Source organism: Mirounga angustirostris, unplaced genomic scaffold (genome assembly GCF_029215605.1).
Source record: "Mirounga angustirostris isolate CCGP_5_RB_7025 unplaced genomic scaffold, mMirAng1.0.hap1 SCAF_8, whole genome shotgun sequence".
Lineage (NCBI taxonomy): Eukaryota > Metazoa > Chordata > Mammalia > Carnivora > Phocidae > Mirounga > Mirounga angustirostris.
Window position 1 is genome coordinate 5,768,994 of NW_026991716.1, and position 22,567 is coordinate 5,791,560.

The 22,567-nt window shown below is 37.6% G+C and overlaps 1 long non-coding RNA gene across 5 annotated transcripts in view; it reads right to left on the minus strand.

Moving 5' to 3' along the window:
• Nucleotides 1-22,567, minus strand: part of LOC135365520 (uncharacterized) — a 28,767-nt gene that overhangs the window by 1,079 nt on the left and 5,121 nt on the right. The window contains exons 2-4 of one of the 5 annotated variants that reach the window (XR_010413471.1): nucleotides 13,031-13,244; nucleotides 8,341-8,401; nucleotides 7,710-7,927 (exon numbers count right to left, since the gene is read on the minus strand). This is a non-coding gene — a long non-coding RNA (uncharacterized LOC135365520). The remainder of the gene's footprint in view (nucleotides 1-7,709; nucleotides 7,928-8,340; nucleotides 8,402-13,030; nucleotides 13,245-22,567) is intronic. The other 4 variants (XR_010413473.1, XR_010413470.1, XR_010413474.1 and 1 more) reach the window with 4 other exon arrangements.

Consider the following 22,567-nt stretch of genomic DNA (forward strand, 5'->3'; position numbering starts at 1 on the left):
CTCAAGCACCAATATTTGCTAGGTTAATATATTTTATTGCTTTCATTTATTGATGCAGTTTTATTTAATAGTGTGCTGCAGATTTAAATGAACCCAACACAACTTTCCCAATTATTGACCCTGCGGATAATCCTTTTACACACGTGTATGTAGGTACTCTCTATCAGAATGAGGAAAGCAGTAACTTCGAAGTACAGATGGAACACTTTGAACATGGGGCATAAAGCATATATAACATAGCATCAAGTGTATGTCTGAGCTAACATTTTTCTGGTGGTGAGTGTGTCAACACAAAGCAGATCAAAGACTAAAAGACAGAGTGATAATGGTTTTCATCAGCTATATTCACACAATTCAAGTGAAGGCACAGATGGAAAACATTCCAATTGCAAAACGTTAACAGGCGGTATTGAGAGGAGAAAGAGCAATTAAGTCGAGCAATGAGCTATTTATGATTTCAGCTGCCTCGAATCTTGAATTTTCTTTACCACCATGTGGTTGTGGTTATTTCTTGAATGAGTTTTGGCCTAACGTATCCTAATAACAGGTTTTCAATTTGATGAAAAAAAGACACTTTTTTTGTAAAATAATAATGATAATAATTAATAATGTGCTATCAATATAGGGGACTTTTAGTATCCTTTCATTCTTCCTGATGTCCATTTTTTGTACAATGGCTGTGAATCCATCATCTTAGCCAAATGTAATGGTAAATGAGTCAGAGTGATATGACAAAACCAACAGGAAGTTCTAGTTTTATATACCAGATTTTAAGCTTCTTGCGGGCAGGAACCAACCAATTTATTTGTACTCCCAGCATCTAGCATACTGCCTCTCAAATAGGAGAAAAGATGCATTTTTGAATAAAGGAATGAATATATAACATATACATGTTTAACCTATATTCAAATAAACAGAACATTATCAAACATATGAAGCAATAAAATTGTCCTAAATTTAATTTTTATTCTGTGATTCAGAAAGAACTAGGATCTTATCTCTAGTCCTCCATCAGTGGTGTGCAAGGTAGCAATCAGATCTGGATTATTTTAGCTTTTGGTTATTGGTACTCTTGATGGGTACTGTAAAATTTGTTATCTTCTGATGGTTTTTAAAGAGCATTAAAAGCCTTTAAATCCTCCCCTTTCCTGTAAAATGGCTAAGAATGCCTTTCTTTGTTTTTTAACATGGCCTGGGCCTTGAGGAACGTCTCTAGCAGTAATTAATAAAGATGGAGCACACAAGGCAACCTTTTTCCTAGAAGCTGTTATAAATATATCATTACAACAGCTTTTGGTTTCCCACATAAACTCTTCTCTCACTAAGAGTTATCAATTCACATCCACAGTGAGAATCTTCCAAGTCCAGAATGATGTTCTTTGTTTATTTGTTTGGGTTTTTTGGGGGTCAATTTAAGGCATATGTATAGAAAAGCAAGAACTGTTGGTTAAAAAGGAGGCTAGCCTACAAGGATGCTCTCTCACATTGAAGAAGGCCTATTCCCGCAGCTCTCCTCATGGTCCATCTTACTGGAATAGCCCACCAGCAGCTGGGCATATTTGGTAGGTCCTTTCACTTCTAGGACCTTCACTTAACAAGAGCTGAAGGGGTTATTTTAATATGGAGTTTATAATAACCAATAAAGGATTAATATGGGGGAAAGAAAATTACCTCGTGGAATAAACAATTTACAGCATATTCATTCACTCCATAAATGTTTATGGAGAACTGTCCATATGCCAAGAAATGTGCACCTAAACATGGTGCCATTTGCCTCTGTGCCCATACATTAAATAAAAAGTAAGCAACACACAGGCATAATTGAAACCTAGTAAATGGGATTGCCTCCTCACCGTGGAGTTGGCAGACTCATCTAGAAGCAGTGGGACAAGGGGTCCTAACTGGTGTGTTCATTCAGATCTTCCCTCATCATGACAATTCTATGGCTCTAGCTTCTACAGTCATTTGTGCAGACTGGCTGTGTTGTGCTTTGAAATCTTCTAAGATAACGATGGAGCGTTCTCGATCTCTGCCAACTACACCTCTTCAAGTCTCATCCATATGTCCTCTATGCTTCTGCTGGTGACAGTTCTTCCCTTGTACCACTCCTGATCCCTAATTACTACCGCCTAAATCTAAGCAATGTTTGTAACCATTAAAAGGTACAAAACCTTTTTGGTGGCTTGAAATGTTTGCAAATATGTCCCAACTTCAAGTGGGTGTTGGGTTGAGATTTAGAAGCCTCTTCAGAGTAAGAGGAAATAAAAATAACTTCTGAGATGAAAGCTTATGGTCATTTACCCCCATGTTTTACCTTTGATCCAGGAGAAAATTCTCTTCATTCTTCACCCCTTCCCAGTCCCAGCCCTGTGGTCACTCTCCACTATTGCAGGAGAAGTCAAGAGATGGATCAGACCAGTTAGACACTTCATATATTTGCACTCGTGTACAAGGCAAACCCCCTTTTCAGGTGAACTTCTCTTCACTAATTAAGGCCAAATTTCTTCTCTGTAAGACTATCAGTAGGTTGTAGAGTTTTTGTTGTTTTACACAGTATTCATATTACTGCAAAAGTACTTATATCCCACTGTAACTTAATTTTGAGTGTCTTCTCTAAGACATTATAACCCTCTTGAAGGCGGAGGGGATGTCTTTGTATTTGCACTCCTATTGCCCAGTTCGGTGACAGTTACACTGTAAGTTACCAGGGAATAATATTTAGAAAAGAAATAAACGAGGTAATTAAAAATACAACTTTCTGCAAAAAGAATAATCTGTCTTCCTGGGTTTTTTGCTGCTTAACTGTTTCATGCCTTTACATATGGGATACATTAGTAACTAAAAGGGAAAGGGCAAACACTTATTTTTAATTAAAAAATCATGATGTGATGAAAGTTAAGAGGAAATCATATTTTTATTTTGAATAGCTTTATAGTGCTCAGGATACAGGTGAAGTTCAGACAATGAAAAGTCTTCCTATTTTCCACTTGGTTTCAAGCAAATGTGAAGACTAGATAACCGAGTGGCCCCACTTCCCTCTGCTTCTTTTGACAAATTTATCCAGATCACACTGTCATGGATCCACACTGAACAATCCAGGGTAACCAGCAGGCTAATGCAAATGGCCATCTGCTTAGCCAAAAATTGGTAAGTGCAGACTATGCTGCTATCCCACTGATAGCCATTACAAATTGATCAGGTCAAACGCAGTCCTTCTCAGAATGTATGATATTTCCCACCACATTCCTCATTCTTACAATGTGTTGAAAGACACCTGACTTCGCATTTGCATCCTACCTAAACACGGTGATTTAGTAGTCTGAAACAAAGAGTCATTATAATATTGCTGCAACTTGAGATAAATATTTTCTGCAAATGTGAAATCATGCTTCATGTGGGAGGAGGATATTTTAGAATAATGTCAACTGAGTTATGTTGGCTGATATTCACTTTGTTTTCAACTGTGGGCATAAACAAATGAACAGATTTATTCCTTCTGTCACCATTACCCTGACACAAGTCATAATACTCTAGAAAGCACTTAACACTTGGAAGAGTGTATTTTAGAATAGGAATATTATGCCTTATTTTTAAAGGTTTTATAACCATTGGAGTTTTGGGGATCATGTGACTCTGGAAGCATATGAGTATATCAAGAGCTTTTCACGTCATGGGCACTGACTGGGATATATTTTCGCTCATAGTTAGTCAACAAATGCCAAAAAAAAAAAATGCAAAAAAAAATCTTATTCACCTTTGGCTATCTTTTATGGAACTCTCTGGATCGATGCTCTAAATATATTCTAAACATCTTTTTACTGCCTCTGGATTCTGAAGGGAATGTTCAAGCACTTTTAGATTTAATAGTGTTTGCTACTCCTTCATGCCCATTTTTCTTAATCCTCTCTTTATGCTTTATATTGAAACAGTTCTTCATCCTATGTACATATTACAAACTGCTAAGGACAAGAATAGGCTAGTCCTGGGAAGAGGGATCGTCTTCAAACTGGGAGGCTTATTGCCATTAATACTTGAAACTGTAAAAATAAAGTTTTAAGGAATGTACAAAAGAAGAATGGATGAAAGACAAAGCTAGGATGAAGCATAATCCCAAGGCAGTATAACATTGAGATTTGGAAGTATAACATAGCAGTTAAGAAGCAGAACTGTGGATTCACATCATCTGGTTTCCAACCCCTACTTTGCTTCTCTATGCCATCAGTTTTCACATATGTAAAATAGAGATGATAATAATAATGTCTTATAGTTGTTAGAAAGATTAAATAAATTCATGCAAAGTAATAAAAATGTGCCCGAGGGGTGCCTGAGTGGCTCAGTCGGTTAAGCATCCGACTCTCGGTTTCTTGCTCAGGTCCTGACCTCTGTTTCTGAGATCAAGCCCTTCATCAGGCTCCGTACTCAGCACGGAGTCTGCTTATCCCTCTCCCTCTTCTTCTTCCCCCACTGTCACTCTTTCTCAAATAAATAAATAAATAAAATCTAAAAAAAATGTGCCTGAGAAAAATAATAAGACCTTAATTCAGCTTAAAGAGCTAGGTAAGAAATGCAATGCACTATTTGATATTTGGCAAATGCATGTCATTGAACAAAAAGATTAAAAATACATGAAAGCACATACATGAGAAAGTATAATCACAATTATAATAATGCATTTTAGATACTTGACCTGTATTCACTTAAGAAGTATTATTGAGTACTTACTGTGGACCAGGCATTGTGAGCTATTAAAAGACATGGTCCCTATCTCCCCCCAAGTAGTTTATGGAGAAGGGAGAAGAGGAACACCAAGAACAATGCTATGAGGAAATGCTTTGTCAGAGACGAGAGAGGAAGGGACTGTCCAGGCAATTTAGCATGTGTGCCAGACTGTAGGGAAGAAAGGCAAGAAATAACAAAGAGCCTTCACTGTCATATTAAGTGGTTTGGTTTTTACCCTTACTAGTGGGAAGCATTTGAAGACCGTTTTTCAGCTCACGGTCTACATTGGGGGAAAGGAATGGAGGAACGTATAGGTGAAGGCAGGGAAATCACTCAGGTTGCCATTTCAGGAATTCATACTCTGGGAGGGAGCCGATTACTCTAAACTAAGACAGTGGAGTTGAGACAATGAACAGACAGAAGATCTGAGAGACATTAAGATGGAAGAATATACAGAGAATGTTGTCACCAATTGGATTGAAAATTTAAGGGAGAGGGAGTTCAGCATATATCCCCAAGTTACCTGATTTAGTTAACTGGGTGGTTGAATTTGTCACTAATCAGGAGGAAGAACATGGAAGGATTAGGTAGATTTAGGTAAGATGGTACTGTTTCCAGATTTGCATCTAGTTAGACAGATTCATATGTAAATTTCTGCAAAATGAGCTTAGTTGACAGGAAAAGATACTTGTTTATTACACAGAAGAGAGCTCTGCAGTTGGGAGTTACCTCATAAAAATGGTAGTTGTAACCACGAGAGCCGTATTTTCACCCAAAGGGAGTGAGTGGAATGGGACAAAAACAAATGCTAATGATGAAATCCCGAGGAATGCCAACAGTTCACAGGTAGGAATGGGCACGTACTGAGAATTGTCAAGAATGCCTGCAGGAAAACTGAGACAAAGTGGCGTCACTGATATATGTTCTTTGTCATTAGCACCTGAAAAGTCAGGCACAGTCCATGACTGTCATGGAGTGTCCAGGTGGGGTTGCTGAGGTGTGTGTTCACAGGGAAGGTGCAGCAGTGTGGAAGAGCTAGGAGTGCAGGTTGCTCTTTCTAGAAGTTTGGCAGAGTAACAGCTAAAGGGAGATGGGTGGCCTTTGCTTTCGTGAGGCTGTTAGATTTAGATTTGAGCAGGTTTGGCTGCTAGATGGCAAAGCTATCTGAGAGGAGTAGACAGTGTTTGCAGTAAAATACGGTGGGATCCAGAAAATAGAGGTACAGATATAGGAAAGGAAAAGCATGATGGTTTGGGATACAGTTTGAGGTGTTCTTGACTGACATTCTCTACGAAAAAGGAAATGGATGCTTATCTCTGGAGAATGATAATGAAGGAATGACATAGAGGGTTTGAAAGGAGGGTTGACGGCAATAGTTGATGTAAAGATTAGGAAAAGGAACCAGTGAGGAAAGGATCGCTGGTTGGCATCCCAAGCCCAGTAGGATGGCTTTGTAATGGTGGCACAACTCCTCGTGCTAGACTAGACCACAGATCTCACTTGTAGGCTTGGTGGTCTAATGAAGAAGGTACAACAAGGCAGCGCTTTTTGCAAGCTATGCGAGCCCAGGGATAGTTGATAAATGGGACTGCTCTGATTGGCAGAATCCATACCCTGTTGTAAACACCCGGGGATAAGGGGTTAAGAATTTGGATATTGCTCTTGTGGAGGGAACCACACAGCCCCCATAGTGCAGACACCCCTGAGTTATCTCAGCAGATCTATAGCTGGGTATCCTTGGCTACACCTTCCTAAGCCATCGGCACACAAGACTTTCTTGAGAAACATCAATGATTCCAGACTTAAAGAGATATAACTTTTGAAGTTAGGTAAAGACCATGATGTCTTACCCACAGTGAGTTGTTAGCAAGCATCATATGAACCTCTTCATGAGATTCAATCTAATAGTATCTTTACATTTAGGGATAAAGCCTTATAAAAACATCATGATTACTTATAGACTTGTCCCATTATATGTCTGTCCTTCAGTCAGAGAAGTCTGAATGTTCATATATACCAGGGAGTATGTTTTGTTTTCTGTTATTAAAGCATATTTCAGATTCGTATTTTTGTCACATTTTCTTAAACACATTTATAACATTTATTGCATTCACCATTTTTCTTTCTCAACAAAAGGCAGCATCCTCAAGGGAGACAGAACAGAGTACTAAGGAACAGAGGAATCCTAGGATAGAGTCCCAGTCTGACCACTTATTAATGTGCATTATCTAACCAGCCAGGTAACCCCTCAAGCCTTGCCTTGGCTTTCTTCCTTGTTAAAAAAAAAAAAAAAAAAGGTTTGACTAGATATCATGATGGTTTCCAGTTCTAAAAATCTTGTATAAGATTTTTAGAAATTTCACTTTGCCAATTTGAACTGTAGCATGAGAAGTCCAACAACCAGGAACACCTGCCATTAGGGTAGGTAGCAGACCATGGCCATAGATTCTAGAAGCCCAATACTGACCCCAGAATTTTACATGGCAGCAGCATAATCGTTCCTACCAGGATGTTCCATTAATGCGTGACTTACTGCCAGGGGATTCACCTGCTGACACAGTAGAACTCCTAACTGGAAGCATTAACATTGCAATGTCAGGTGGGGGAAAAAATTGTTCATAAATTCCATAAACGTGCACTGCTTTCTTTGGGGTCCTGGTTGCAAACTCATGATTTATGCTGTGTACAGTAGGCCATCAACATATCCCACTGGGAAATTAGTTTGCAATTTAGAATCGTTTCAAAGTACAAGTGATTCTCAAGTCATTTTCTGAGGTTAAATGAGAACTCTTATTGCTTTCTGTGGGCTCAGAGGGAATTTTGACTCTACCGTGTTCCCTCCTCCCCCCAGCTTCTGCTGCACTGTCATGATTTTTCTTTCTTACGTGTGCTTCGGTGCTAAATATTTTTTTTTCTCTCCCAAGTTTTGAAAGCCAGTAAATGGGATGGTATTCGTTGCCTTTTTTCGCTTGCTGGGACCTCGGAAGTACCTTCCTTTGGATTACTGCTTTCTTCCGTCGGAGACTCTCCGGACCGGCTCGCCTCGCCAAGCCAGGACTGATTTTGGAAGATCGAGTGGCATCCACTCTAGGAGGCAGTGAATCAGAGTCATCGTCCCTCTGAGTGTGTTCCAGCCTTCTCGCTCCAGGGGCCAGGCTGTGGAGCAAGGACGCCGCAGCTGCGCTGAGGGCAGGAGAGTATCTAGTAACTCCAAATGGAAATCACAGGTTCAACTTGGCTTATGAGCCCAGAAGCAAAGAGCAAATTATTAGGATAAAAAGGTTCCACTGACACTTTTCACTTTCACGCACCCCTCTGGTTATTTGAGTCTTTCTTTTAGAACTTCCTTAAGCATTTTTTTTTTAAAAGATTCTATTTATCTATTTGACAGAGAGAGACTGAGAGAGAGAGAAAGAGAGCATAAGCAGGTAGAGGGAGAAGCAGGCTCCCCGCTGAGCAGGGAGCCCCACATGGGGCTCGATCCCAGGACCCTGAAATCAAGACCTGAGCCAAAGGCAGAAGCTTAACAGACTGAGCCCCCCAGGTGCCCCAAGAATTTTTTAAAAACTTGATTTCATTGGTAAAATGTGGGCGTGCCCCCCCTCCTACCCCCAGTCTTACCTTAACCCCGGGAAAGCTGGCCTCCAACCTCCTGGTAGGTAATTTATAACCTGATATTATCCTTAGGGAATAAATAGCATTATTTTAAGTGTATTGGTTTACCCTTTGTCATTCCCAGAAAGTAAAAATTAATCCACAGTGTGAAGATCTTGTAGGATTTTTTTTTTCCTTTCCTCTGTTCTCAGCAAGTGTCTGAAATTATTAGGTATAATAAACCAAGATCAAACAGAAAATAAACCAGCGTTGTTAAGCCACATCAAGTGGCTCTCCTCCCCCGCTCGGGCAAGAAGCACTAGAATTTATCTGAAATCAGGATTTCAACATCTCTAATGCATTGGGGGAGTTCTTCCATACGCATGGACTCGAAAGTATACAAACCAGAGGAGATTAAGTGTTTAGTTTCAAAACACATGAAATCACTAGTTTAAACATAGAAACTACACACAAAGAGTGCAAAGAAACAATGAAAGCGAGAGATCAACAGAGTAAATACCACCTAGAAAATACTAACAGTCTTAAAGGTCAGAAATCCTTGGTCAAACAAGAAGACCCATTCATTAAAAACAATCAGTTAAGGGATAAGCTGAGAGCAGCAGACTGCAAATTCCCTTTAAAAGCAGAAGTTATTCAGTGAAAAGCCATTAGCTATGTGCCCTCGAGGTAACTAAATAGAGCAGGTAACAATCAGAAACTGAAACCCAAAGAAGAAACCTCCAAAAATCGGTGAAACTGGGAATTGCTTAAAGCAGAACTTCAAAAGCACAGGAGAAAGGCTTTTGTTGTGTGGATATCCACCTTGAAGGTTCAAAGGTTCGGGGTGCCCAAGCTCTTGGGTACTGCGTGGACGAAGAACCAAACTATTCACTCAATTCAGGGTCCTGAGTGAGTCTTCACAGGTTGACCTTGGCTTTAAATGCTTTCCTTAATGACAGATCATTTGAGTCTTTTTCTGTCACTATGTGAATGTGAAAACTCTTCAAAAATATTCCCCCTTTTCCTTCAAGCTTTGAAAGAAGCAGATGTTGGATTGGTCTGCTGATGTCTTGGGTGGTTTTGGTTTTTTACAACTTCTCTTGGCCTTTGCTCGGTGAAATCATGTTAGGTATGATACCTTGCATGGACAACATCTTCGAACCTTTAAGAACACTCAAGTTGGGTGGTATTTATAAAGACATTTCTCACATGTCCAGCAATTCCTTTTCCCAGGCTTTCATATCATGATTTTTACTTTTAGGTAGCATACTAATTATTTATCATGAAAGCTAATCATCTTCTCATGGGTATGGAGATAGGCCGAACCCATTAAGACCTTTCAACTCACAAGGACAGTGTTTTATTATTAAGGCAACTTCAGAGATGCCCACATGTTGAATGTTTCATGACAAAGTGAGTAGTTTATAAATAAGTATCCTACAGTGTGGCAAAAAAAAAAAGTAATAACAACACGCAATAGGACCTGCTCTCGTGACTTTTCCCTTTTCATATACGTTATTTGAGCAAGGGAAGAATTAGTTCTCTAGAAGGAGGATCACACTTCTAACCTCTCAAAGTTGTAACCTACCTTGGCTCTGTAATAGAGCTTTCCTTGGAAGGTCAATCATAAATTGCAAAAAATGGGAATAAATATTTCTTCCTTTCCTCCCTCCCCAAAATGCTGAGCTTGGCTTAAAAGCCTGATTCTCAACCACGTGCCAAAGGATGCTTTCTCTACCTAAAGGTTATATAACTAAATCCTTGAAAATAATTCCATAGAAGCAACGTCCACGGCAGGCCAATGTTTTCCAGATCACTAAAACCTAGTGTAATGGTACGCTTGCAGGTGAACTTTTATAAAACATATTATTGAAATCAATAAAAACTCAATGACTGTGGGGCAGCAGGAGAATTATGCTCATGTAGGTGGGTTGCACTGAGGCCCTAATTATGAGGATCACAACAATCAAAGTGATTTTTTTTTTAAGGACAACATAATTGGGCTCATAAACCTGCTATTCTAGTATATGTACACATGGCCGTGGATCTGGAAGGAACGATGCAGTTGTAACATCTTTAGAGGAAATTGTTGAAATAGGGAGTTGAAAAAACACAGAGCATCCTTTTCTTCATCTGGTGTTCACAAGTCTGTCCGTGTCAGCAACTCAGTCTCAAGACAGTCAAAACAGAGCCCTTCAGTTGACCTCATTCCCCCAAAGCTTTGCTGCTTTGCCACTCGGGGATCAACATTTTGGTGAATTTTTAAAAGTTTTATTTCTCAGGGCAGAGAGCAGGAGAGACCATAAATGCACGGCCACACTGATTGGTTTGGCTTGCTTTCTTCCTTTTTCAAGTTTCTTGGAAACATGGTGGCCCTCCCTGTGTAGGTTTTTAAAGATCTTCTGTCTGCACGCCCTTGGAAAAGAAAAAAAAGAGGAAAAAAAAAAAAAAGCAAAAGCAAAAGCAAAGTTTCTGTGGCACGTGGCCAGAGTTGACTTTAAAAAGCTGCTAATTTTGAACTCTCTTCTCTCCATTAGGGCCATGTAAGAATTATGCACACAAGGCTGAGGCTTTTCTCTGCTTAGAAAACATCTGCATTCAATTAGAAATATGCCTGAGTGTTGTGTTAATTCTGCAGAACCAAACAAAGTCATTTTTGTTTAAACTCTTTTCGTACTACGAGGATGAGAGGTTACAGGAGAAAAAGGGGGAAAAAAAAAAAAGCAAGCAGTAGAACAAAACTGCTATGGAGGCAAATAAGAAGTTCCTTCTTGAGAAGAGAGACCCCGCCATTTTTTTCCAGAATTTTCTTCTCTGCACTTCTCTCTTGGGGATTGATGGTGGGAGGAAGCCTACTCTTTCCTCTAAAAATGCAACTTTTAAAGCAATGGAAGTGATGAATCCCTAAATTCTACACCTGAAACCAATTTTACCGTATATGTTAACTAACTAGAATTTAAACAAAAACTTGAAAAAAAAAATAAATAAAGCCATGGAACATTCTCCAGATTCCTCCAAAATGGATTTGCCCAAAGAGTTGACGTGTTTGGCAAATGAGCAGTAGCATTTTATTTTTAATTTTGTGGAAAGCCAAACAAATCAAAAACTCTATTTATAGTCCATTGGGTGCATTTCACATCACTTTCACAATTCCTAAATATGATTGGTGTGCTGACCTCAAATATACTAAAAACAACGATTTCTGTTGAGACCCACATCATGCGGTGAACATCAGCACCCATGCCCACTTTTTGTTGACATCGGTAGCACTGAGTCTACTGGAGTTTGAATTTATCGCTCTCAAAGAAGTCTTTGGCTAACCATAGATTTAGTTTCTGCACAAGTCCGGTAGAACTACACGTTGGTGAAGCTGATAGTCCCTAAAAAAGGAGACTTCATTCATTCCTTTGAGCTTAAAGTTAAGTCTTACTGTTTCTCAGGTAGGTAGGGAAGGCAGATGAAGACCCTATTTTTGTTTGATTGAATGTTAAGGGATAGGATTCAGCCCTTAATCCACAACACCCCAAACTGCCCTCAGGTTCTTTCAGGTAGGTAAAAATATTTAAATCTCTGCTATTTAATCCTTATCAAAATGCAAGCTGTGAAGAAATGTTTGTGGATGGAGGCTTGATGGGCATGCTAAATATTTATTCTTTCATGTATTTTGACTCTATCTTTGGATCAAACCAAGGAACTGGGCATTGAACCAAAATGTTTGGCACCATCTTTATTGGTTTTCACTACATTGTCCAGTAACTTTATGCCAGTTGTCTATATTGAAAACACCATAAGAAACAGCCCAATAAAATGTGTCATTATACTTACTGTAGGATTATTTCTATTACGTTTTTTGATACTTGTTTATGAGAAGCCATGGGAGACATTTCTCGGATTTTGAGTTTGGGGTATTTTTTCCAGAATTATGGTTTTCTCTGTTTTTATTTTTGAGTCTTAGGAACACTGTGATTCTTGTAATTGATACTAGGTCCCTTTTTGTTTTAACTGCTAAAAGCTTTGAGGCCAAATTTGTGACTTGCTTTTAGTAACTACAGTGTGTCTATTCCATATATTTATACTCCTATTTATCAAGGGGTTAATTAGAGCATCACCCGAGAATCCCCCTTATTCTGTCTCTCTCAACTATTTTTTTAATCCTTTTTATGTTTATTTTTGTAAACTCTGGCAATTCCTTTGTGAAATAAGTCAGGGAATTTATAAGTAAATCAATAACTAAATCTAGGTTAAACCCTGATGTTGAAGTGCAAGACTATTGAACCGAAGCCTTATTTGTGAGTGCTTGCTATGTAATAGTTTTACAAAACTATTTAATTTTTGTATGATGTTTGTACCGGACCACTTTTTGTTTCATGTCCAAAATGTTAAAGAGTGAATGAGATGAAAAAGACAATTTTGAAGGTGTAAAGAAACTCAAGTACAACATCTGAAATATTATATAATTGGCAAAGAGGACATAAAAGAATGAGAAAGAAATTAAGATTACTTGACTTTAAGGGGGGAAATGATGATAAAGAAATTAAATAATAGTATTCAAGATGTTAGCCATCGTGACAACTGTTGTCTATCTCTTTAGAAAATAAAGCCTATGTAAAAATAAGAGGAATTAAGCTTAAAAGTCTGAAATGAACATTGGGAAGATGGTGTTGTGTGCTTAAGTAATATTTTACTAGAGAACTTTACGCTGGAATTTGCCCATTACCTTCCGTGTTATCTCTGTTTGCTGATGTCTTGTTAGTGTTGCCATGTTTATAAACATGAAGGAAGTGTACAACTAAAACACAAGAAATTTACAATGTTCACATTATTCCACTTGTTTTCAGATGTGAAAAGATAGGCCCAATCTCTTGACTACTGGTCCAAACTGATTTTTCTTTGGTTTTCAGGAAGAAGAAGATGGGGATGTAAGCTCTAGCCTAAATAGAAAAAAAAAGAAGAAGAAAAATGATAAACATTAAATATACAGTCCATGTTTCTGTGTCTGTTCTATTGTCTTTATATATAGTATAAAATATATATACTTATGAAAAATGTCAGAGGCCACAGAGTTCCCACCATTTTGTCCAATCACAAAGGACTGTTCTATTTCTCACTAAAAATTCCTTCTGTCTTCCTACTATCTGGCAATATTTCATTGAATTTTGAAATGATAAATGAAAACAGAGTATCAGTCATTTAGCTCTTTCCAAAATCCACAAGTGCTGGTCCTCTGCCACCCAAACTCCATTTCTATATGATATCAAAGAGGGTGTTTTTTAATAAAGAAATAATTGGTGTATAAGCAAAGAGCCATTGCCCATCTTAACACGGAAAGGGGTTTTTAGTAGAAAATTATTTAAGATCAGATCTTCCTGGAGACTGAGGTAACCACAATAAACTATCACTTAAATGATTTATCCTACTTTATCTCCATCAACAATTTGGGAAGTACTACCTAGTAATTGTATATGTCCCTTTATATTTTTCAAGGAATACTAATATTTTATCCCAAATCCATATTAACACAAAAGATTTTTTAATTTATGGAGAAGGTTAAGAACAGAAGAGGGAAAACAGCTGAAAGGCAAGAGGATATCAAATCTTTCATGTTTTCCTATGTGGATTTTTGTTGTCATGAGTTGTTCTAAATTCGTCATTATTTCCCACGTGCGTACTACCTGGGTAAGTTATGGCTTACATTGCCCTCCACTTGAAATGAAAAGCAGATTGTATGGCAGACTTGAATTATCCTCCAATATTGCATGATATATGATCCATCTCGGTGGGAAACTATTGTATATATTTCATAGTTACGATTTCCAAGATATCAAACTCCTCATTATCTTCCCGTGCTAGCCAGCTATAAATGCCCAAACACTCTAGCTTCCAGAATGTGCTTTTTGAAACTTATAGTCCTGAGCTCTGTGTATGTTTAGCATTTTATGGTGCTGTATAATATAGAAATATCATAATACTTTGTCAAAACCCCAGCTAGACTGTTGAGGGTATAGGCGTCATTTAATTCCTGGATGCAGCAGACGTTCTTTGGCATTTCCTATATAATATAATAAGCACCAAACGCAGTGCTTAAAATGAATATTTAAAAAATCAATCAAGCTTGAAATTTAATTTTATCTAATTGGTTTGCTATAGTCTAACAAAATCGAATGACATAAAAGTTTCACCTACCCTATATAATTTCATATTTTCTCCAATCATAAAAAATAGATTATTTTTTTCTCTTTTAACTTCCTTTGATATGATCTTTTAATTTACTAAGTTTACTTAACCCTCTCTTATATAGGTTGAAGAAAGTGTGTATCGTCCTCCCAGGGTAGTAATCACACGTGCAATATAATTTTACATCCGCCACTCTATTCATGCTTCGTTTCTACTGTGAATCTCCAAGGCAATTAGAGCACTTGAAGAGGACTTTGGTGCAGATGGCAAGAACTGATTGTTTTTATATATATACATTCCTGAAATTGGCTGAGCTAGAAGATACATACATCATCATTTCTGCTCCCCTAGGACCTTCCTGAATTAGGCACCTCATCTTTGGTTCCTCCTCGGACAGAAAGGAGCCATCAGCATGACTCACACCACAGTGAATATTACCAGTACCTCCAAGAACAAGTATGTCTCAACGAAAAATATGAAAGCAACAACAGCAGGTGGCTTATAAGCAGACCACATAGGGAAATATATTTTTTACATGTAGTTAGTATGTCTGCTTGAAAAAAATAAATCTACGGAAGTAGAAGAATACCCATAGCGAAACCCCCAAAAGAGTGTGAAGCTCATGTGTGTTTCTGATTAGCTAACATTTCTGATTTAGTATACTGACATGGCTGTGTTTCCTTAGCCAGCTGGGTTTATTGAATTTTTTTCTTAAAGTTAAAAAAAGAAGAAAAAAGACAAAAAGTGTATTTACTAAAACCATTTTATTATTGCTATTTTACCATCATACCAAATAATTACTTTGCTTGTGTTTTATCTCTTTTCATTTCTTTCTAATAGTAATATTACCATAAACTTATATCCAGAAATCACAAGGTAATGAAAATTCAAACATGTTGAGCCTGACCAATTATCAAACATTGCAAACTACAGTTAATATATTCATGACAGGTAAGAAACACATCTACCTGCCAATCCTACTGTGTAAACACAGTAAATTCTTGGAATTCTCCTTCTTACTGTAGAAAATACTGATTGAAAATGTCATTACCCTAGGATCTTTTTGAAATCCTGAGACTCAAAACAGGGCTGAAAACTCTTCCAACCAATTTTGTATTATTGTCTAAGATGGTTCAACCAGTTAATTGGTTGGCACAGGGAAACATGGGTCACCGTGTTTTCCTCAGAATGAAAATTTCTGTGATGAGCCAGACAAACTAAATGAGTTTATGAAACTAAAACGATAGCCTTAAGTTATGCTGGTTGTCCAAGCCTCTAATGGTATGACTAGAGAAAACACTTTGAGAAACAAAATCCATACACCCTGCCCTCACAAAGATTTTGCTCCAACCAGCATCACTAACAATCCCAAGAGCCCACATTTCTGGTTTCTTTAATTAAGGAAACTTCTTATTTAGCTGTAAAGACTGGTTGAAATTATGCAATTGAAAATTATAGATAAAATGGAAAGGACTGTGCACAGACTGTGTAAGAAAATTATTTTCTCTCAACTGACTGCATGTAGCTGTTTTTGGACTAACTGGGAATGTCTCAGTTTTATCCACGTATCTGATCCACATTCAGATTAATCCTACTGTTGTGATTTATGATGCCCTCAGTTTCATATTTACTGCTAGCTCAAACTAATAAGCTCTCTCTGGACAAGTGCCATGACACCAGGTCAACGCCCAGTTAATCACGCCATTGTGTTTCCACACATTTTGCCCTATGAATTATCTACAATGATAATTGATTAAAAACACATCTTGTATGATGTCATTTTTTTAAAAGGAGTAAGTTCAATTTTTCAAAGAAAGCTTGTTTTAGGTTTGTACAAGACACTTTGGGAACATCTTAAATCATTTTATTAAATACATTTTGCATTCATCAAAATATATATATATTTAGGATCAGCATTAATCACCATTAAAGTTTCTTCTTAGTCTCCACTTGTAAAGCCACAATGCTTTGAGTTCCAAATGTCAGCAAGAACTAGATCATATCAAAACATAAAGAGAGAGGGTAGTATATGGACAGTTTTACTTTTAACCTACACTACATAAATCTATTCTTCATATTCTAAACTTTATTGAGAGTAACCATTTTTTTTTTTTTGTAAATCACATTAAAATGTTCAGGATAACAGCATTACAACATAAGATATTATATGTACTACTGATTGTTCAGCGTTGAGACTAATTTCTATTAAATCTCTCCACATATAGCATAGTGTATCCTCCCCCCTTAAGAGGATGCCTTATCTTATTTTGCAATTTCCTACTATATTCAGCATATCTTAAAAGGAGAAAGTCAATTTTGGACACATCTTTTCCAAGTAAAGCAGACCCAGACCATACTAAATATTGAAGATGTATAAAAGAAGTTAAAGATAGTGCCAAAATATTAAACCAGGAAACAAAAGGTTTTATAACAATTTCTGATTTTCTACATCCTGACCTTAGGAGAGTTGCTTTACTTTTGTATCTATGTTCCTTAGAGTAAATATAACCTCTGTGTACTGACAACCCCAAATATATTACATTATGAAGATAATTATGAAGTTTAGCCACTGGCTGCCAGAAACAATCAGATCCACGAATATTGTGTGGTTGGTTTAACTACATTTATATTGTTTACATGGCACATAATTAAAAGAACAAAGAGAACAAATCCGTATTCTATTGGCTTAAGGGTCTGCAGGAGTACCTTAAGCAAATGGTTTTTAAATCAAAGTGAAGAAATTCTTTTTGGAAAGGAGATTGAGTATGGGGAAGATGTGGGAGAAATTAAAAAGAGCAAATAGAGAAGTAGATCTATGCAGACAGTACTGGGAAAATTCCACTAGTAATGCAACGTTGGCTCCATTGTTGGCCTTCATTTTCAAAATTGTTTTGCTTTATGTCCATATTCCCATTCACCATTACTTATTTTTTGTAAAAACTATTAGCTCTGGGTAAGCCAGCAATCGTAGGCAAACTTTAATCACTAGTATCAATATCTACCCTCCCTTATTTGACTTTATTTTATCTGCAAAATGACTGTAAGGGATTGATGATGAAAACTGTCCTATGTTAATGGCTCCATGCACTCTACATTGCCATTTCTTTTTCTTTTTCCTTTCAAAGATCTATTTGTTTTACAGAGAGAGAGAGAGAGGAAGAGAGAGAGCACAAGCAGGAGGGTAGAGGGAGAGAGAGAAAATCTCAAGCAGACTGAGCCTGATGTAGGGCTGGATCTCTGACCCTGAGAACACAACCTGAGCCAAAAGCAAGAGTTGGCTGCTTAACCGACTGTGCTGGCCAAGCATCCCTCCATTGCCATGTCTATAGCAAACCCATTTCATATTACAAAGTCATTTAACTTGAGGCTCATAATATACAACCACATATGCCATCATCCAATTGCTATCCTCTTTCTACTGAGTTCTTGGTTAAACCCTCATACTCACAGGGAACTGGGCAAATGCACCTCCAGGTTTCCAGCCTTCTCACTGGATCTACAGTAACTCTTCAAATCTCAATTTACCATTTGGATTATTCAGTCAAAATCCTAGTTATTTCATCCCTGAGATGAAATACCTGAGGCTTCTGTTTTAGTAAATCTGAGTTCTAAGATTATCTTTTCTGCTAATTCTATCAATTACTTGAGATTTGGAGGCCTTAGTTATTTCCTGATTAATAAGGAGAACAGCTTGGGTTGGATGATTGCTGAAGTCCAGTCAATTTAAAATTGGGGGGCGCCTGGGTGGCTCAGTTGGTTAAGCGACTGCCTTCGGCTCGGGTCGTGATCCTGGAGTCCTGGGATCGAGTCCCGCGTCGGGCTCCCTGCTCGGCAGGGAGTCTGCTTCTCCCTCTGACCCTCCTCCCTCTCATGCTGTCTCTCATTCTCTCTCTCTCAAATAAATAAATAAAATCTTTAAAATAAATAAATAAATAAATAAAAATAAAAATAAAATTGGACTGATAACCTTCCTTGCCAGAATTTTCCTTCCTCTTTTTATCTCCATTTTGTCACACAACCCTATCAATCACATCCATCTCCACCAATATGGAAAACATAGCATTGTCTTTTCCATTGTCTACAACCAATCCATCATTAACTGGGTTGCATTTAGTTTCATAGTATAGCTAATATCTGTTTCTAAAATATTATGATCCACTCTCCCATACTGGGTTCAAATATAAAGGCATCATCCCCATCTTATGTCCCTGGCTAGCTCTGAGGAATACACTGACCACATTGACCAACTGACCCACTCTCCATCAACCAGCAACCTACTCATTGACAGGGTCCACCTTTAAGAGTCAGAGGTATGTCTGCATAACTTCTGACTTTCAAGGCTGCCCCAGCATCTCACATCTAAATGTCATTCCTCAATCCAACTTCCAGAGTGTAGTTAAAGTGACAGTTTTTTCCTCCTAAACCTTCATGAAGACAACTGATAGTGAATATTCAAATTATCCCTTAGGTTTTGTTATGCAATTGAAGGATGTTAAGCAAACAGGGCTCATAGATCACCCTTTCAAGAATCTTGTCCAACTCTGGAGGCATCTTTAAGCTTTATTTCATTGGTCAATGGCACAACACTTTAGCAGAAACTGTCATCCAATGTAAATATGAATAACTTTTTTCTTTATGAAAGCATCATTTTAAGTTCAACAAGTCATCAGTTTTTAAGTTTCCTTTAAAGCATGAGAGAGCCCAGCACAGAACGAGCCTGAGGATGGGTATGAATCCACTGATAAGGACTCAGGCCAGATTTTGCAGAATAAGTTGAGTCAGCAGAACATCCCAGTCTCTGAGACTTTCTATTCTTTGCCATTAAAAATCTTGCTCAAACCAAATATTTTTCACCAGTCATTGGCTTGGTTCTTTCTGCCAGTTTCTCAAGTTTCTGTTAGCAATTAGCTTGTATCAGTGGTTCCAAAGGCTGTTTATTTGAAAATCCCACAGCAATTTCCAAGTCCCCAGGGATCCAGTTTCACTTGTGGAACTAGAAACTTCAAATTAATGCAAACTTGGCTGCCATCAATCTTCTCCACACTTCCAGAAGTGACTTCTTAAGAGATAGGGGTTCCATAGAGGTTGAGTTAAATGCTCCCAGGCAGCAAATGCAGAAAACAATTTTTAAAGATTTCTTCTAGCTGGTGAACACATATACAGACTCATAGAATCTTCTCTCTCTGGAATATAGAGGCCAGCAGCACATTCTCTCTTGTATAGCACTTTTGACCTCAATGTAAATTCCACTATATCTTTTTGTTTTTTTCTCACATATGTGTGTGTGTGTTTTAATGTGTATGTTTTGGGATGTATGTATGCGTGCGCGTGTGTGTGCTTTAGTTTGTTTCTGTTTTTTGAGAACTGTCATGCCTCAAGAAGCTTGCCAACCCCACCCACTCCTTTTTCTTTACAGTATTTTTCCCCAAAATCGGGAAGTCCGATAAAAATAAACTCTTGTCTCAAGCCTAGTATAATAATTTGAATTGGAGGTAAAACTGAGAACCTTAAATTCAGCAACCCAGAGGTTAGGCCTCATTATTTACCCAAATTTAACTGGGCTTCATGGTTGCTAAGTGGACTTGGATTTCAAAGGAATATAGCCTGGAAAATAAAAATTAAAACCAAATCATCAAATTTTTACATTGAATCACAAGGACATATTAAAGTCCTAGTATAAATACATACATGCAATACTAATGCACAGAATAATGTCTCTCTCCATCACTGTCTCCCTAAAAAGTATTCATTTGAAATTCTGAAATTCTCTTACCCACAATGAAATCCTAATACAGAGGATTCTTACCTACAGCCAGTATAGGCATCCTTCTTTCTCCTTTTTCTCTCAGTTCTTGTTAAGCTTCTTCTAATGCATATTAATCAGGCCTCTATAACTTAATTTTTTTCTTTATTAACTAGAATATTACAAATAAATTTACTTCATCCTGACCTCCCCCAAAAGTCTCATTCCATTACAGAATCGTTGAAAACTCCAAAATCTCATCTATATTTCATTATCTCAAAAGTGCCAAATTTGGGGGCTCCTGGGTGGCTCAGTTGGTTAAGCCTCCGACTCTTGATTTCAGCTCAGGACATGATCTCAGGGTTGTGAGACCGAGCTCTGTGTCAGGCTCCATGCTCAGCAGGGAGTCTGCTTGAGATTCTCTGTCTCCCTCTCCATCTGCCCACCCCCTTCTCGCACACATGTGTTCAATCTTTCTCTCTAAAAAAAGAAAAGTGCCAAATTTCATCATTTAAAACAAGTTTGGATATAATCTATCCTGAGGTACAATTCCTCTCCATCTGTGAACCTGGAAACTAAAGATATGCTATCTTTTGCCAAAATACAAAGGTAGAAAATGCATAGGTTAACAGTTACAGATATTCTTATTCAAAATGAGAGAAAATGGGAAAAAACAATAATAAGACTCACTAGACTAGTCCCAAGCAGTTTCAAAACCTAGTCAACCAGACTTCATTGGGTATCAAGTCCAAGGAACAACACCATGTAGCCCAGCTCCACCTGTGGAGTAATTCCTACTTTTTCATGGAAATCAATGAACACAATACACTGTATCAGTAGAATAATAAACAAAGCACACAGGATTATCTCAGTTGGAGCAGGACAAATAATTTGACAAAAATCTAACACTGTTTCATGATAAAAATGCTTAAAGACTAGAAATAGAAGGAAACTTCCTTAATTAAAAGGACTTTCTATGGAAAAAAACACAGCTAATGTCATAGTTATTGAGGGAAGACTGAACACTGTCCCCTAAGATCAGGAACAAGCCAAGCAATCAGACAAGAAATAGAATAAAAGCTATTTTGATTGGGGAGAAAAAAATGAATATCTTTATTTGCAGATGGTAATCTCTTACATGTAGAAATCCTAAGGAATCCACTGAAAAATGATGAGAACTAATGAATGTGTTCGGCAAGGTTTCTGGATACAAGGTCAGTGTACAAAAATCAATTGCATTTCTATACACTGGCCATGAATAATCTGAAAATAAAATTAAGAAAACAATTGCATTTATAATAATACCAAAATGAATATAATACTCAGAAATAAATTTTACTAAAGCAGTGCAAGGATTATACACTAAAAATTATTAAACATCATCAAAAACAATTAAAGACAATATAAATGATTGGAAATACATCCCATGCTCAGATTGGAAGATATAAAATGGTAATATTCTCCAAATTGATATACTCCAAATTGATATACAATCCCTACTAAAATCCCAGCTGGTTTTTGTTTTGTTTTGTTGGCTTATTTGTTTAAGAAATTGACAAACTGATCCTCAAATTCATATGGAAAATCATGAATCCAGGATAGCCAAACTATCTTGAAAAAAAATGGAGGATTCACATTTTTTTTAAGATTATTTATTTATTTATTTGTCAGAGAGACAGAACATAAGCAGGGGGAGAGGCAGGCAGAGGGAGAAGCAGGCTCCCCGTCGAGCAAGGAGCCCGATGTGGGACTCAATCCCAGGACCCTGGGATCATGACCTGAGCCGAAGGCAGCTGCTTAACCAACTGAGCCACCCAGGCGTCCAGATTCACATTTTTTTTAAAAAAAATTTTAGAACATACTGTATAGCTACAGTAATCAAGACAGTGTCGTACTGACAGGGTAGTAATGAATAAAATTGAGTCTGGAAATAAAACCATACATTAATCATTACTTCATTTTTGGCAAGAGTGCCAGAACAATTCAAGGGAGAAAAGTCTTTTCAATGAATTGTGCTGGGACGCCTGTATGTCCACATGCAAAAGAATGAAGCTGAACTCTTAATTCACACTATACACATAAAGTAACTCATATTAGACCATAACCTCAAATTATAGAGATAAAACTCTATAATTCTTAGCAGAAAATAGAAGAATAAATTTTCACGACTTTGGACTAGGATCATTAGATGTTAAATGGCACATCAAAAGTACCATTGGAGGATGTGATAAATAAGATGTGACGTCCAATTGAGCAGTGAGCTGGACCCAGGCACTTAGAGGCTCCTCACCCTCTCCCCTGTCCTTGGATCATGGGTTCCATTTGCTTTCCTGCTCC